We start from the raw sequence: 17326 nt of genomic DNA, 5'->3' as shown, positions 1-17326 counted from the left end.
GTGTAAAGCTTTAAGAGTAATTAGAAGAAAAAAAACCCAAAGCTTAAAACAAAGTAACAAAAGAACAATTTTATCATGTTTTACTGTCATAAGTAAACAAAATTCACCACTTATGGAAATATTAATATACATATATATTTCATTCATATCATTTTTGTATTAATGGCCAAAATCCAAGCTGTTTCTTTCCTGCCCATATGGATGAAATAAAAAGTTAAAGGGATACACACACTTTTATGTCAATCTATTAAGGATAAACTCCCAAGGATGAGACTCTGGCACTGAGGGATTACTACCAAGAACCAACTAGCAATGCTGCTGGAAAAAGACATTGACCAAAAGGGGAAAGGGGGAAAGACAAGTGAGTTATATGGATAGGAGGCTTCAAACTGAGTCGGGAGGTCATTCCAGAGGTTATGCTTATGCATGTCTCAGCAGGATCTCTCTGACTGCCAAATATTGCTTCAAATAGCAGAGGCACTTTAGGCAGGGCAGACAGTTCAGGAGTTTGGTGCCCTGCCATTCAAACTTACTTTGGAATTTATGCTCCCCAGTATGACATAGTTGGATTCAGTTGTGTTTTCCCTACAGATGGCTCTTCTGCCCCTTCTATTTGAACCTATACTTAGTGCTAGATTTGATAGGTGCATGTCCAAGAGACTTAAATCTTTGGGCTGCCCATGTACCAGCTGGGTCCTGAATCTCAACAGAGTTGCAACACCTACTCTCCAATTCATTGGACTCACAAAGGACAACTAAAAAGATGCTGATGATGGACAATGACCACCCCAAGGAACAGAGAGTCTGCAATTGCAAACAAGATAGTCCCATCCATCTGCCTCATGAGATCTAAGGGCCTCTCAATTAGAAGTGGAGTGGTCATCACCATCCCAGAATCCTTAGGATTGGGGAATGAATGATTAATTATAGTAGACTTACTGGTATTCTGCTATAGACTTGTGATTCTAGCAAAGGAAGAACTTTTATCATTAATGTGGAGGAAGTGGCCCCTGGAGATTCTGAGGGGAAAGAGATGGAAAAGCAGGTGTAATATGGGGACATTTTTGGGATTTGGGAATTGTCCATTGCAATGACATATACAAGCCATTATATAACTTGTTATAACTTACATATTTGTGTGGGAGAGAGTATAAAATACAATGTAAGCTATAATCCATGCTTAGTGGCAATGGTACAAAATAAGTTTATCAATTGTAACAAATGTATCACACTTGTTAAAGAGGGAAATTGTTTTTTTATTTATTTATTTATTTTTATTGACTTTGTAATAATATTACATTAAAAATATATATATATGTGAGGTCCCATTCAACCCCACCCCCCCACCCCACCTCTCCCCCCCCCAACAACACTCGTTCCCATCATCATGACACATCCATTGGATTTGGTAAGTACATCTTTGGGCACCTCTGCACCTCATAGACAATGGTCCACATCATGGCCCATACTCTCCTCCATTCCATCCAGTGGGCCCTGTGAGGATTTACAATGTCCGGTGATTACCTCTGAGGCACCATCCAGGGCAGCTCCATGTCCCAAAGACGCCTCCACCTCTCATCTCTTCCTGCCTTTCCCCATACCCATCAGCCACCATGTCCACTTTTCCCAATCCAATGCCACCTCTTCTATGTGGACATTGGATTGGTTGTGTCCATTGCACCTCTATGTCAAGAGGAGGCTCAGATTCCACATGGATGCTGGATGCAATCCTCCCATTTTCAGTTGTAATCACTCTAGGATCCATGGTGTGGTGATTGTCCTTCTTCAACTCCATCTTAGCTGAGTGTGGTAAGTCCAATAGATCAGATTGTAGGTGCTGGAGTCTGTTGAGGCTCAGGACCTGGCTATCACATTGTCAGTCCAGAGATTCAAATCCCCTAAATATATCTTAAACCCCAACATTAACTGCACCTCCAGCACATTGGCATGAAGGTCTTATGAAGGGAGATCCCATCTGAGTCCAGATTCATCACACATAAACACCATTTCCAAAGAGGGGCCATCTGCCCTGGTAGTTAACCCCATCGGCCATGACCATAACTCTCATGGGTCTCTTTAGCCTTCAAAGGAACCAATATCTGGGGGTTGTATCTGCTTTATCTGTCTCTCTGACTCTGCTCAGTTGTGCATGAGGGCAATCCTTCTGCCAACCTCCAGACTCTTTTTTAGAAACTCGTAGCCATATAAACTCATTTCTCCTTTCCATTTCCCCCTTACTTTAGGTCAAACAGCATTTTAAAGTCATGTTATTTTATGTAGACATGGATATTCTGTAAAGAGGGAAATTGTGAGAGGGGTTGGGAGCAGGGTATATGGGAATCCCTATTTTTTATGTTACATTTATGTAATCTAAGTATCTTTAAATAAATTTAAAAGTATATTAAAAAAGAATAAACTATTTTATGCAATATTAACAGAATATATATCCAGGTCACTTTGAATACATAAAAATTATTAAATGACACATAAGAAATAGAGGGATAAAATAGATCAATGGTTTAACATCTCTAATACTGTGAGACAAAATCTTGGCAACCCTAAAAAATGAGTAGCTTGACAGTTATGAATGTGTTTCTTTTTTTTTTTTTGAGACTTTTAAAAAAATTAAAGTTAATAGATCACAAGGAATGTTACATTAAAAAAACATTAGGAAAAGCAGAAACAAGAGGTTCCCATAAACCCACTCTCCACCCACCACCACCATTTTGTGTAAATTGTATTTTTTTGAAGATGCATACATCACACAAAAAAAGTTACACTAAAAAATATAAAAGGTTCCTGTATACCTCCCACCCCTCTACCACATTCCTCCCACACCAACAACCTCCCTCATCCTTGCGGCACACATCACACTCGGTGAACATATTTTGGGGCACTGCTGCACTAACAGATAATAGTTTTACCCTGTAGTTCACACTCTCCCCCAGTACATTCAGTGGGTTATGGCAAAATATATAAGGTCCAGCATAATTCCTCTGCTTAAAGTTGTAGGGACCCTTGATTCCCTGATGTGGTAGTTGACCATCTTCACCTCCCTGTTAGCTGACCTGGGTAAGACCAATGAACCAGAGAGTAGAAGTCACCACTCTGCTGAATGTGTTTCTTCATACTTAAAACTATTTTGCTTAATCTAGCTTTTTACATTAGAAAGTAAAATAAGTTCAATAACTTTAACATTGCCATTAGTCATGACCATCAAAATGCCAGTCATGAAATCAAATAAGAACTAATAATATTTTTAATTGAGGTGAAATTTACATAAAATTGACAATTTTAAAGTGTATAATTTGATGGTATTTAATGCATTCACACTTTGCAGAACCATTATCTCTATCTAATGCCAAAATATTTTAATCACCCCCAAAAGAAACCCAGTACACATTAAGCATCACTCCTTATTCCCCTACTCTCCTTAGCCCCTAACAATCAGTAATCCATTAAATCATGGATTTATAAACTCTGGATATTTCATGTTATTTTAATCATATAATATGTTTTTTGCTTCTAACTTATTTCACTGAGCACAGTATTTTCAAGATTGCTTCACATTGTATCATGCATCAAAACTGCATTATTTTAATGGCTGAATATTATTCATTGTATTAATTTATATTTCATTTATGAATTCATTTCAGTATTTTCACCTTTTGACTACTGGTAATTGTACTTCTATGAGCACTCCTAAACAAGTTTTTGAGTATCTGTTTTCTAATTTTTTTTGAAAATTCCACACAAAGAATAGAATGGCTGGATCATGATATTTCTTGTTTAGATTTTAAAGAACTGCCAAAATGTTTTCCACAGTAGCTGCACTAGTTTATGTACTTCCATAAATATAGAAGGATTCCAATTTCTCCTCCTTGTCACCAACATTAAATATTTTACTTTTATATACTATAGTCATCCTGCTGGGAGTGAAGTGGTATTCCACTGTGGTTTTGATTTGAATTTCTTTAATGGATAATTATGTTGAGCACTTTTCCATGTCCTTGTTGGACATTTGTACATCTTTGGAGAACATAGGCTGACACTTCTTTCAGAAAATTAAGATGAGAAGGGAACTTTCTCAACCTGATAAAGGTCATTTAACAATCCATAAGCAACACTATACTTAATGATAAAAAGTAGACTGAATGCTCTTTCTTTAAGATGAGGAAGGGGAAATTATGTAATTCTCATCACTTTTATTCACATTTTTATGGGAGGTTCTAACCAGTGCCACCAAGCAAGAAAAAGAAACTAAAAGCAGGGAAACAGACTTTGGCCCAGTGGTTAGGGCGTCCGTCTACCATATGGGAGGTCCGCGGTTCAAACCCCGGTCCTCCTTGAGCCCTGTGGAGCTGGCCATGCGCAGTGCTGATGCGCGCAAGGAGTGCCGTGCCACGCAAGGGTGTCCCCCGCGTGGGGGAGCCCCACGCCCAAGGAGTGCGCCCGTGAGGAAAGCCGCCCAGCGTGAAAAGAAAGAGCAGCCTGCCCAGGAATGGCGCCGCCCACACTTCCCGTGCCGCTGACGACAACAGAAGCGGACAAAGAAACAAGACGCAGCAAATAGACACCAAGAACAGACAACCAGGGGAGGGGGGGAAATTAAATAAATAAATAAATCTTTAAAAAAAAAAAAAAGAAACTAAAAGCAGTCAGATTGAAAAAGAAAAATCAAGTTATCTTTATTTGTAGACAACATAAGTATCTACGTAGAAATTGATGAACTCAGCAAAAAGGCTTTGAGAATTAATAAGTGAGTTTAGCAAGATTTCAAAACACAAGATCAATATACAAAAGTCAATTGTGAATATTAGCAACAACCAAATTAAATTTAAAAATTATTTACAATATCATCAAAAATTATAAAATATTTAGGAATAAGTCACACAGACTTGCAAAACTTATACAATTAAACAACAAAATATTACTGAGATGAATTAAAGAAGACCTAAATAAATGGCAAGATATGCCATGCTGATGGGCTAGAAGACTCAATATCTATAAGATGTCAATTCTCTCCAAATTGATAAATAGATTCAATGCGATCACAGTTGGAAATCCAGCAGGATTTTTTTTGTAGAAATTAACAAAATTATTATAAACTTTATATTAAAATGTAAAGGACTCAGAGTAACCAAAACAATTTTGAAAAAAGCAAAATTAGATAACTAAGACTATTGGTTTCAAGACTTATTATAAAGTAACAATAACCAAGATAATATGATATTTGTGTTAGGATAGATAAATAAATCAAAGGAACAAAATGGAGAGTCCAGAAAAGTACCCACATACATAGAGGTGACTGATAATTGGAAAACATACAAAGAAAATTTAGTGAAGAGATAAACTTTTCAACAAATGGCACTGGAATAATTGGATAACCATATGCAGGAAAAGGAACTTCAGACTACACCTTGCACTATATTCAATAATTTTCTCTAAATGGACCATAGTCCTAAAGGTAAAAGCTAAAATTATAAAATTTGTGGAAGAAAACACAGGAGAAAATCTTTATGATATTAGGTTAGACCAGAGGCTCTTAACCTTTTTTGTTCCATGGACCCTTTTGCCAGTCAGGTGACAACCATGGACCCCATACTAAGTCCACACTATACTGTGCATTATTTAATAAATATATCACACCCACATCAACACATTCCCACAAGTCTAATATTTTTGAATTTCAATTCAGTCAATTGAATTGAACCCTTCTTAAGAACCCCTGGGTTAGACAGATATTTGTTAGCTGTAACACCAAAAGAATGGCCTAAAAAAGAACAAATTGATATATTGGACTTCATGACAATAAAAATTTAAAAATCTGCTGTTTATAAGACAATGTTAAGAGAAAGAATAAACCAGAGAGACTGCATTAAAATATAGTATATATATATATATATAAATGAGGACTATTTAGTAGAATATATAAAGGTCTCAAAATTCAAACTCAGCATATAAATGCATTACCTTACCCTCAGCATGGGACATGACTCCTGGGGATGAGCCTCCCTGGCACCAAGGGATTACTACCAAACACCAGCTGATGATGTAACTAGAAAGAGACCGTGAATAAAAAGTTCAACTCAGACCAGCAGAATATCTCAGCCTACATGTAATATCAGGTGTTAAAAACTGATTTTTGACCTTGAATAAAAGGGGAAAATGGGAAGGACAAATAAATGTATATGGCTATGAGTCTCCAAAAAAGAGCCAGGAGGTCATCAGAGTGGTCACACTTACACATGCCTCAGCAGAGTCTCAGAGACAGCCAAAGTAGATACAACCCCAGGTACAGTTGCTTCTGAGGGCTACAGAGACCCGGGGGTTCTATGGTCATGGCAGATGACTTGAGTTCAGTGCCATGCCAATTGGCCCTACTTTGGAGTTTGTGTTCCTGAGTGTGATGGAGTTGGACTCAGATGTGACCTTTCTACACATGCCTCTTCTGTTACTATTACTGGATCTGTGGTTGGCACTGGGGTTGGCATATACTTAGGAGACCTGAATCTCTGGACTGTCCATGTGACAGCCAGGTCCTGAGCCTCAGCAGACTTGCAACTCCTACCACCTGGTATATTGGATTTACCCTGCCAGCTAACAGGGAGGTGAAGAAGGTCAGCCATGACACTAAGGAGGCAAGAGTGCCCAAAACTGCAAGCAGGGGAATTGCACCCATCATCCATGTGGAATCTAAGCCCCCTGTCAATATAGAGGTAAAGTGAACATAATCATCCCAGGGTCCGCAGGATGGAGGAATAAAGTATGGACTAAAGTGGACTTACTGATATTCTTCTATGGAACTATTGTCATTAGTAATGGAAGAAATTGTAGCATGAATGTGGAGAAAGTGGCCATGATAGGTGCTGAGGGTAAGGAGAGGGAAAAAGAGATATGATGTGGGGCATTTTCAGGACTTGGAGTTGTCCTGAGTGGTACTGCAGGAACAGATACCAGACATTGTACCTCCTGCCATGGCCCACTGGATGGCCTGGGGGAGAGTGTAAACTACAATGTAAACCACTATCCATGTGGTGCAGCAGTGCTCCAAAATGTATTCACCAAAGCAGTGAATGTGTCATGATGATGAACGAGGTTGTTGGTGTGGGTGTAGTGAGGTGAGGGGGCTGGAGGGTATACGGGGACCTCTTAAAATTTTTTAATGTAACATTTTAAAAAAATAAAAAGAGAAAAAATTTTACCCAAAAAACAGGTAAACAGTCTGAACAGATAATTCAGCAATGAATAGATACAGATGGCAAGCACAAGAAGAAGCTCAGTATCATTAATCATTAGAGAAATACAAATTAAAACCTCAATGAGATACAACACATCTATTTCATTGACTAAAATTTTTAAAATTGTTTATGCATATTATTTTTTGTCTTTATTTTTTTAATGTTACATTCAAAAAATATGAGGTCCCCATATACCCCCCACCCCCCTACCCCCATTCCTCCCCCCATAACAACCACCTCCTCCATCATCATGAGACATGCATTGCACTTGGTGAATACATCTCTGAGCACTGCTGCACCTCATGGTCAATGGTCCACACCATAGCCCACACTCTCCCACAGTCCAGCCAGTGGGCCATGGGAGGACATTGACTAAAATTAAAATGATTCTCCATAGCAAATTTTGGTGAGGAGGTGGAAGAACTTGAAATCTCATACTCTGCTTGTGGGAATGTAAAATGGTACAACTTTTGAGAGCACCTATCATATGTTGTAGCTATTCTACCCTTAGGAATCTACCCTAGAGAAATGAAAGTTTATGTCTATAGAAACACTTATAAAGGAATATTTACAGTAGCTTTTTTAAAAATCCCAAACTGGAAATAATCAAAACATTCATCAACAGATAAAAAGAAAAACAAATTGTGGCATACATACAAAAAAGAATACTATTCAACAACAAAAGGTAATTAGTTGGAAGTGGATGTGGCTCAAGCAATTGAGCACCCGCTTTCTACATGAGAGGTCCCAGATTCCATTCCCAGTGCCTCCTAAAATTAAAAAAAAGACAAATAACAAGCAAATAAAAGCAAAAGCCAACTCAGGACAACTGATGTGGTTCAGTGGTTGAGCACCAGCTTCCCACATACAAGATCCCAGGTTCAATCCCTGGCCTGGTTCCCTCAAAATATGTAATGAACTAATGATACATGCAATAACATGGATGAATCTCAAGGCATACTATGAAAGAAGACAGTCCAAAAGATTACATTCTATATGATTCCAGTTATATAAAATTCTAAAAAATACAACTAATCTATAGTGACAGAAAGAAACCAGTAGCTGCCTAAGGAAGGGAAGTAGGGGGCATTAATGAGGCAGTACAAAGAGGCAAGTGAAAACTTTTGGGAGTGATGGATATGTTCATTAACTTCATTTTTATGATTGCTTAATTGGTGTGTATAGATATGAAACTTAGCAAGTTGAATACTTTAAAAAGATGTAACTTATTATATGTCAATTAGACCTCAATAAAGCCATAAAACCTGAACCTATACTATATTGTTACTTTACACCTTCCAACCCAACTTTCTACTCTTCTTACATCCTTGAATTGGAGCAATAGAGATAACATCAGTCCAGTTTCCTAAATTGAAAGAATGACTCAAAAAGTTTGTCTTTATTTCACCTAATTCAGAACTAGCCTACTGATAAAGCTACTTGTTAAAGGGTATTTGTCAAAAAATATTTATGAGCTAAGGTCTCAGATTGCTACTACCTAAGTCAATAGACAACAGTTGAGACAAAGAGTAAACAAACTAAAAACTTGTGAGAAAAGGCTGGGAATGAAATATCATTAAGGGCTTTGAAAAGCTCTGAAATATTCCTGGAAATCTAGAAAGCAATGAACATGATCAGGGCTGTGCACATACTCAGGAAAGACCTGAGAAGGCCTTAAACTTTCATATCCTGTTAACATTTAGGTTCTATGGAAGCAGAAAGTGAAGGCTAATGCTAATTTGGAAATTTGCTGATTGTGAAGTCATGCCCAACACATGCCCTTGGCAAAGATTGGAAGGTTTTGGGCTCCAAATATCTGTCAAAGAACAAAACTTCACTGGACAATACTAAACACACAAGTATGACTTTAATCATATAGCAGGAGAGAGAAAGTAGAGCTCATCTCTGTCAAAACAAAGGACAGCAAGTTCACTAACAGGGAGGTGAAGATAGTCAACCATCACACCAGGGAACCAAGAGGGCCTAAAACTGCAAGCTGGAGAATTGCATCCATCATTCATGTAGAATTTAAGCCCCCTTTCAATATAGAGGTGGAATGGACATTACCATCCCAGCGTCCACAGGATGGAGGAATAAAATATGGATTAGAGTGGACTTACTGATATTCTACTATGGAATAATTGTGACTAGTAATAGAAGAAATTGTAGCATTTTTGTGTGCGGTCACCCCTCGAGCTGAAGTGTGGTTTGCTGGCCTGGCGGGGGAGCAGCCGCGGCAGGCCAAGCTGCTGCCCCCATAATAGGGTGGCTGGTCGAACCCACCAGCACCCCTGAAGGAAGCTCAGCATGGGTGCAGAGTGCCCTCGGGTCTCCCCTTCTCGGCAGCCATGCTTCCGCGGCCGCCCCTCCTCCTGGATGGTGCCACACGATGCCTTGTGGGGCAGCACCCTTCTTCTTCTTTCTCCCTGCGCAGGCGCAGGGCGGAAAATTCCAGTCTGCCCTTTTCCCCTCCCCCGACAGCAGCAACAGCCAGGCGTGGGCGGAAAAATCCAGTCTGCCCTTTTCCCTCCCCCCGACAGCAGCAACAGCCAGGCGTGGGCGGGAAACTCAAGTCTGCCCTCTACCCCAGCAACAGCAGCCACCAATCACTAAGCCCTGCCACTTCCCCCAGCAACAGCAACAGCCAATCCCTAATCACCACCCCTCCCCCGTCCAGTACCTCCCACTGACCTTTCGCTGGCAACCAATCAGAACAGGGCGTGGTTTCGACCAATCAGCCTTCCCCAGCCCCTATAAAACTGTTGCCTCTCCCTCAATAAAGTGGACTTGCGTGTTTACCTTGTCTCCACGGTAGTTCTTCTGCCGTGCGCCCTCCAGTCCTGAAGTCCTGAGAGCCCCCGACAAGGGCCTGGCCTCCCTTGTCCCCAGTTCATTGCCTGCTTCTCCGGGTGACCCCCTTGTCGCCGGCTTCGCCAGGCGACCCAGTCAGCCGTACCATGCAACCCCTGTGAGACCGACCCCTCGTCTGCTGCCGGACCGACCCCTCGTCCCAAGTGGGACCGACCCCTCATCCCAAGCGGGACCGACCCCTCGTCCAGAGCTGGACTGACCCCTCGTCCGCAGCCAGACCCCACCTCTACGACCGAGTAAACCGTTGCAGTTGGCGCCCAACATGGGGCAAAGCAACCCCACCACAGCACAACGTGGGGCAAAGCAACCCCACCACAGCCTCACTCCATAACCTGGCGGCCCCCCTCCTCTCTTCTCACCGTGGGGCTTCTCTCGTGCAACATTGCTGCTACCTGAGCCTTGGCTACCTCATATGATCCACGGCGGTCTGGGAGAATCGCTGGATGGCTTTCTCCTTCCATGTTGGGGGCTTATACCGACCCACTATGATTAAGAGGAGCCTTGGATTTCTCAGGAGCGCGCGCTTGCACGTCTGAAGTAACCCTCCCACAGCCCTACGCCCTCCTCTCTTCTCACCCCTATCTTTTCACTCTGCATTGCTGCTCCTGAACCTTGGTGACCTCATACGATCCACGGCGGTCTGGGAGAATCGCTGGATGGCTTTCTCCTTCCATGTTGGGGGCTTATACCGACCCGCTATGATTAAAAGGCGCCAATAAAACTCTCAGGAGTGTGTGCCTGAGCACCTCCACCCCTGCCTTCACCTCTGCCTCCTCCCCTCTGCGCTTGCTCCCCTTTGCCTTGCTCCACTGCTCGTCGTTCCGCCCTCCCCTCGTAAGGGCCTTCTTTTGGCCCGCGACCACCGTCGGAGTCCCATCGGCTCTGACCCCTCGTCTCACCGCGCACCTCGGCTCCCATCGCCATGCTCTCAAGGTAAGGGCCCCTTTTCTTATCGGCTCCAAAAGGCCATTAGCAATGGGTAACATCCTATCTGCTAAGCAAGCCCTCAAGTTCGGGCCCTCGCCGGTCTCCTAGACACTCACCGGTGTAAGATCTCTTTGAAACAGCCCCAAGTCTTCTGTAACCGCGGCCCCCCATGCCGCCATCGCTCTCAAGCAGCTCCAGCCCCGCTAAACGGCCTGCAACCCGCTTTCCCTGGCCCGCGGCCTGCTTTCTAGCATCTAATAACGTTTCTGCTTTTAACAGTTCCCCATACTTCTGCAGGGCTTCCTCCTGTCTCGACCTCACTCCTCTTCTCAGCCATCCAAAGCGTTCCTTCTTGTCCCCCGCCCCCCTTCCTTTTTTGCTTGAACCCCCATTGTGTTGCATATTGGGCCACCCCATGTCGACCCGCCCCATTAACATCGGCCTCTCTCGCGCTCGTGGAGACTTTGGCCTTCTTATTGCCCTCGCCTACGTCTCCACCACTCCTGACGCTGCTGCCACCACTGCCGCTGGTGCCCTGATGTGACTTGTCCTTACGGCTGCGATCCTCCAGACCATCACACAGTCTGCCTCTGCCACTCTTCACCGCCAAGAAGAGATCAAGTACCTGTAACGCGCTGTCATTCAGGACTTTTAACAGCAGATAGACCTTATAGCCACCGAGATCAACGAGAATTGGACATTGGCCACCCTTGCTTGCAACGACAAGATACCGCCTCCCAAATTGTACATTTATATCCCCAGCATACTCACCTCCCTCTTCAGCCCCGCTTCCCTCATTGCTTACTGCCTCTTGGGCCTCGGCTACTTGTTGCTGCTGCCATCCCGGCCCTTATTTGGAAAAAAGGGGGAAATGCGGTCACCCCTCGGGCTGAAGTGTGGTTTGCTGGCCTGGCGGGGGAGCAGCCACAGCAGGCCAAGCTGCTGCCCCCATAATAGGGTGGCTGGTCAGACCCACCGCCACCCCTGAAGGAAGCTCGGCATGGGCGCAGAGTGCCCTCGGGTCTCCCCTTCTCGGCAGCCATGCTTCTGCGGCCGCCCCTCCTCCCGGATGGCGCCACACGATGCCTTGTGGGGTGGCACCCTTCTTCTTCTTTCTCCCTGCGCAGGCGCAGGGTGGAAAATTCCAGTCTGCCCTTTTCCCCTCCCCCAACAGCAGCAACAGCCAGGCGTGGGCAGGAAACTCAAGTCTGCCCTTTACCCCAGCAACAGCAGCCACCAATCACTAAGCCCTGCCACTTCCCCCAGCAACAGCAACAGCCAATCCCTAATCACCACCCCTCCCCCGTCCAGTACCTCCCACTGACCTTTTGCCGGCAACCAATCAGAACAGGGCGTGGCTTCAACCAATCAGCCTTCCCCAGCCCCTATAAAACTATTGCCTCTCCCTCAATAAAGTGGACTTGCGTGTTTACCTTGTCTCCACGGTAGTTCTTCTGCCGTGCGCCCTCCAGTCCTGAGAGCCCCCAACAAGGGCCTGGCCTCCCTTGTCCCCAGTTCGTCGCCTGCTTCTCCGGGTGACCCCCTTGTCGCCGGCTTCGCCGGGCGACCCCGTCAACCATACCGCGCAACCCCTGTGAGACTGACCCCTCGTCTGCTGCCGGACTGACCCCTCGCCCCAAGTGGGACCGACCCCTCATCCCAAGCGGGACCGACCCCTCATCCAGAGCTGGACCGACCTCTCGTCCGCAGCCAGACCCCACCTCTACCGACCGAGCAAACTGTCCCATTTGTGGAGAAAGTGGCCACAGTAGTTGCTGAGGGCAGGCAGGGAGAGGGAAGAAGGGATGTGATGTGGGGGCATTTTGGTGACTTGGAGTTGTCCTAAATGATATTGCAGGAACAGATGACGGACATTATATATCCTGCCATAACCCACTGAATTGACTGGGGGAGAGTGTAAACTACAATGTAAACTAGTATCCATGTGGTGCAGCAGTGCTCCAAAATGTATTCACCAAATGCAATGCATGTGCCACAATGATGAAAGAGATTGTTTATATGGGAGGAGTGGGGTGAGAGCGATGTAGGGTATATGGGAACCTCTTATATTTTTTAATGTAACATTTAAAAAAAATAAAGAGATCGTAGGAAGGAAAAACAAAAGGCTTAGAATGTGTTGGAGGAAAAACCCCATATAATAAAGGAGGTTGAACACAAGGGTGGGCCAAGATTTAATGAGAGTGTACTTAGGACAGTGGTTCTACAGAGATGAATGAAGGATTTTTTGAGACTGTAATTAGGACTTTGCAATATTTAGGCCACCTGTAAGGGTCAAGAGAGAGGAGGACAGAGGTAAAGAACTGCCTAGTTGGGGCTTCTCATGTATCTGGTTAGCCATGTGAGGAGAGAGGAGGGTTGGTTGGGAGTGAGTTAATATTTATAATAGTTAAGGTCTGAAGTTGTCTCTTTTCCTTTTTTCTGCATTCCAATTGTTTTTCTTTAGAGTCCCACAGCTTCAAGATTGCTTTCAAGGTGTAAGGACAAGGAAGGCAGGAGGTGCAGGAGTGTAAGGGGAAAGGCTAGCCACTTGGTTAAGAGAATGAAAACAGTTGTTAACTGTCCCTCTTCTTGTATAAGAACAGCACCGAACAAGTTAGTCAGTTGGCTCTTGAGATTTTTTTGTTGGTAGGGGGTAAGTTGAACCATTTGTTGAGAGGTAGTGACAAAAAATCAGTTGATTTACAGTCAGGTATTTTATAAGAAACATGTCTCAAAGGAAAAGGAAATATTAATATGAGGCTTTATGAAAGTCTAAGAGGCTTTATCAAAATCTAAGAGTTTGGTAGATGGAAATCTTTGTATTATGTAGCACTGCTCTTTGAATTTTTTAAATTGTATATAGATGCTCTTGTTGATGTTACTTGTAGTCATGGCTAATTTTTATATAGAAGCATATGTGACTTGAGCCTTTATCTACCATTTTTAGTAACCCAGAAGCCACTTGTTCAGGGAGAAATTTAGCATATGCATAGTCTACTAGCATGAAGAGTCCTTTGAAATATATAGCAAGCCATTGGGCTTTAACTCTCAGTGTTCTTTTAGATCCTGGGTAAAGGCCAGTTACAAGAAAACCTAGAGTTTAAGTAAGAATTTGGGCAGATTTTAGTCTTCTATGACATCAAGTCAGGAGGGTGGGAGGAAAATTGAAAACATTATTTTGGAGAATTAGGTCCAGATATCGAAGGAAAGTGTAAAAATAAAAAAGAGTAAATATTGACAATATGTGCAAGATGATAGAATCTAGTCTAATTACAAGTATGTAATAAATCATTTAGTTACCTTCAGTTTACAAAGGGAATATAAAATAGCTCAAAGTCCATGAATAGAAATCTGTTAACCCAAAGGAGTGTGTTTTACTATTTATTGAAAAAAAATTTTTTCCCTAGAGTCATCCTCCTTTTAATCATATATCATTTCAAGGAGTGATTATTCTTGATAATAAAACAAGACTGGTTTTATTAAATTTAGTCTAATTATGTACATAGATGCAGCAAGAATGGTAGTTTACCATATAGGCCATTTTAAGTTTGATTTGCTGGAGTTTTTTATACAGCATCTCAAATTGGACTTTAAAAAGCTCTCAAGGTTAGAAAGTGAAGCCACCAGATTTTACCTAGAGTATCTATATATTTGGTTGAATTTCTCTCTCCTTAAGGTTCCATCAAAATCATATGGTTACTGGGCCTGCCAGGAAATGACCATATTTACTCACAGGTAAGGTTGGGAACACTAAGCCATGTAACATGATGGTTTTTAAAGAAGTCTTTATAAGCACTGTCTCAAAAATTCACCCTTAGTTTCTTGTATTTTGTTCTTGCTTTTGTTTTAGGTACTGGGGCTAGGGATTGAACCTAGAACCTCATATGTGGGAAGATGGCACTCAACCATTGAGCCTCATGGGCAACACTGGGTTGTTTTTTTAATTCATTTTCTTCTTGCTTGTTTTTTGTTTTAGGAAGCACCAGGAACCAAACTCAGGACTCTCATGTGGGAAGCAGGCACTCAACCATTTGAGTCACATCTGCTCCCAATGCTTAGGTTTTCAAAAGTGTTTCAGTTCTTTAAAAGCCTAATGTTTTTAATTATGCCTTGTTAGCAAGGAGGAAAGATTTTCTTTAACCTATGTAAATAGTTATATTTCCATGAAAATAAGAACATTCAAGAGATCAAAATTCTGGAGGGAACAAGAAGGGAAAAAAATAAATGTATTATTTTGTTTACAAAAATATAGTTTACTAAATTGTTATGGTAGCCTATAGAAAAGCAGAAAGGAATTCCTTATATACAGAAATAGAACCTTAAAGTATTAGTAATATTTTAAACAAAACCCACATTCATCCTTTCTCAGGTCATTTAGTCCTATATATAATTGGTTCCATTTCCAATTGATCTTGTATTAGCAATCTCATTAACACGTCAGCTTTTCCAATAGAGTTCTGGAAATTTTGATTCAGTCCAATAGTACAATCACAACAATGTTTAAACAATATCATTAAAAGACTATGCCCCTGCAGTACCTAGCATAGTCCTTTCTATGTATTTGAGATAGTCTGTCAGTCCTCTTTATGTGGTAAACAAAGCTTTCTGGACAGTAATTGAGTGGAAGCTGTTTTAGGAAAGTATTAGGGTAAAAAAAAGAATCACAAAAGTTTAAAGTGGCTGTGGTTAAAATGTAACTCTTTTACAAAACTGAAAGATCTGATGAGAGTTTATTAGAAAACTATGTAATGGCAGGGAAATTTTGTTGATATTGTGGCATGTAACAATTTAAAAGAATAACTGAAAATATGACTGGCAACATTATAGTGTTATTTTCTAATACTGGGCAAAGCAGTAAGAGAAAAAATCATGGACAGTAAGAACACTGATAAATATCTAGGAACTTTACACAATTTCTGAAATATTTTAATTCATAACATTAAATTTTAAAAAATATTATTATGCTTTTAAAAAGATATTTAAATCACACAAAATGTTACATTAAAAATTATGAGGTTCCCATATACCCCACTCCCCACACTCCCACTCCTCCCACAGGAGGGAGAAATTTAGCACATGCATGGTCTGCTAGCATATACATATACAACTTCTTTCATTAGTGTGATACAATCATTGCATTTGATGAATACATTCTGAAGCACTGCTATCCAGCATGGATAATAGTTTACATTGTAGTTTACACTCTCTCCTAGTCCATTCAGTGGATTACAGCAGGATATATGAAGTCCTGCATCTGTCCCTGCAATATAATTCAGGACAACTCCAAGCCCCTAAAATGTCCCCATATAACACCTTTTTTCCCCCTCCCTGCCTTCATCAACTCCTGTGGTCACTGTCTCCACATCTTTTAATTTGACAACACTTCCCATGTATCTCATAACATATCAAATAAACCTAATTATTTTTAGGAACTTGCTTTTTTACAAAGGAAAGAATAAATCCAAAAGATAGTTGAGATCAAGAAGACACCATTTAGAATTTAAGTCTAGGAAGGCAAAATGTCTAAAGTTTTCAGGACGTTTGAATACTTGGTTAAACAAGATCCGTGGGTCACTGTGAAATAATACTTGGCTCTCTATGTAACCAAAGTGATAATAAAATATTTAAAAAATCAGTATAGGAGGATATATAGATTTTCTCCTTAAATGGGAAGACTTGATTTTCTTAAACAATCAAGTACATGGTAAAGTCAACATAATGTACAGGAAATTATTTTGATAATATGCAGAATCTCTGACTTTTAGGCAATTTACACAGAAGATATAAACCTATATAAATCATAGACCAATAATCTAAGAAAATTTTCTCATTTTCCCAGAGAAAATAATCAAATTTTGGTTTTCTACCAGTATATTATTTACACTCAAGTTCTTTAAAAAATCTTGTACATATATACATTAACTCATACCCTGCTTTGCAATGAGAAATAGTTATTTTTGGAAATCTTTAAAAATTATCCACATCTAGGCATTCTCGGGACTTGGAGTTTTCCTGGGTGGTGCCCTAGGGACAATTGCCGGATGTTGTATGTCCTCCCATGGCCCACTGGATGGAACGTGGGAAAGTGTGGGCTATGGTGTGGAGCACGGGACATGGGGTGCAGCGATGCCCGGAGATGTACTCACCAGATGCAATGGATGTGACATGATGATGGGGGAGAGTGGTACTGTGGGGGGGTGGGGGTGGGGGCGAATGGGGACCTCATATTTTTTAATGTAATATATTTTAAAAAAAATGAATAAATTGAGTACAATTTGGAAAAAAAA

At 41.6% G+C, this 17326-nt stretch overlaps 1 protein-coding gene across 13 annotated transcripts in view; it reads right to left on the bottom strand.

The window, feature by feature from the left end:
* The window catches only part of ZC3H12B (zinc finger CCCH-type containing 12B), a 786782-nt gene that overhangs the window by 646724 nt on the left and 122732 nt on the right, over positions 1 to 17326 (bottom strand). For 3 of the 13 annotated variants that reach the window (XM_058291735.1, XM_071213166.1, XM_058291729.2), the window contains exon 2: positions 5979 to 6058. The exons of the other annotated variants lie outside the window; for them this stretch is intronic. The gene's annotated coding sequence lies outside the window, so the exon portion shown is untranslated. The remainder of the gene's footprint in view (positions 1 to 5978; positions 6059 to 17326) is intronic. 13 annotated transcript variants of the gene reach the window in all.

Source organism: Dasypus novemcinctus, chromosome X, assembly GCF_030445035.2.
Source record: "Dasypus novemcinctus isolate mDasNov1 chromosome X, mDasNov1.1.hap2, whole genome shotgun sequence".
Classification (NCBI taxonomy): domain Eukaryota; kingdom Metazoa; phylum Chordata; class Mammalia; order Cingulata; family Dasypodidae; genus Dasypus; species Dasypus novemcinctus.
Note: the sequence above shows the minus strand (reverse complement) of the source record. Positions and strands in the feature narration are given on the sequence as shown.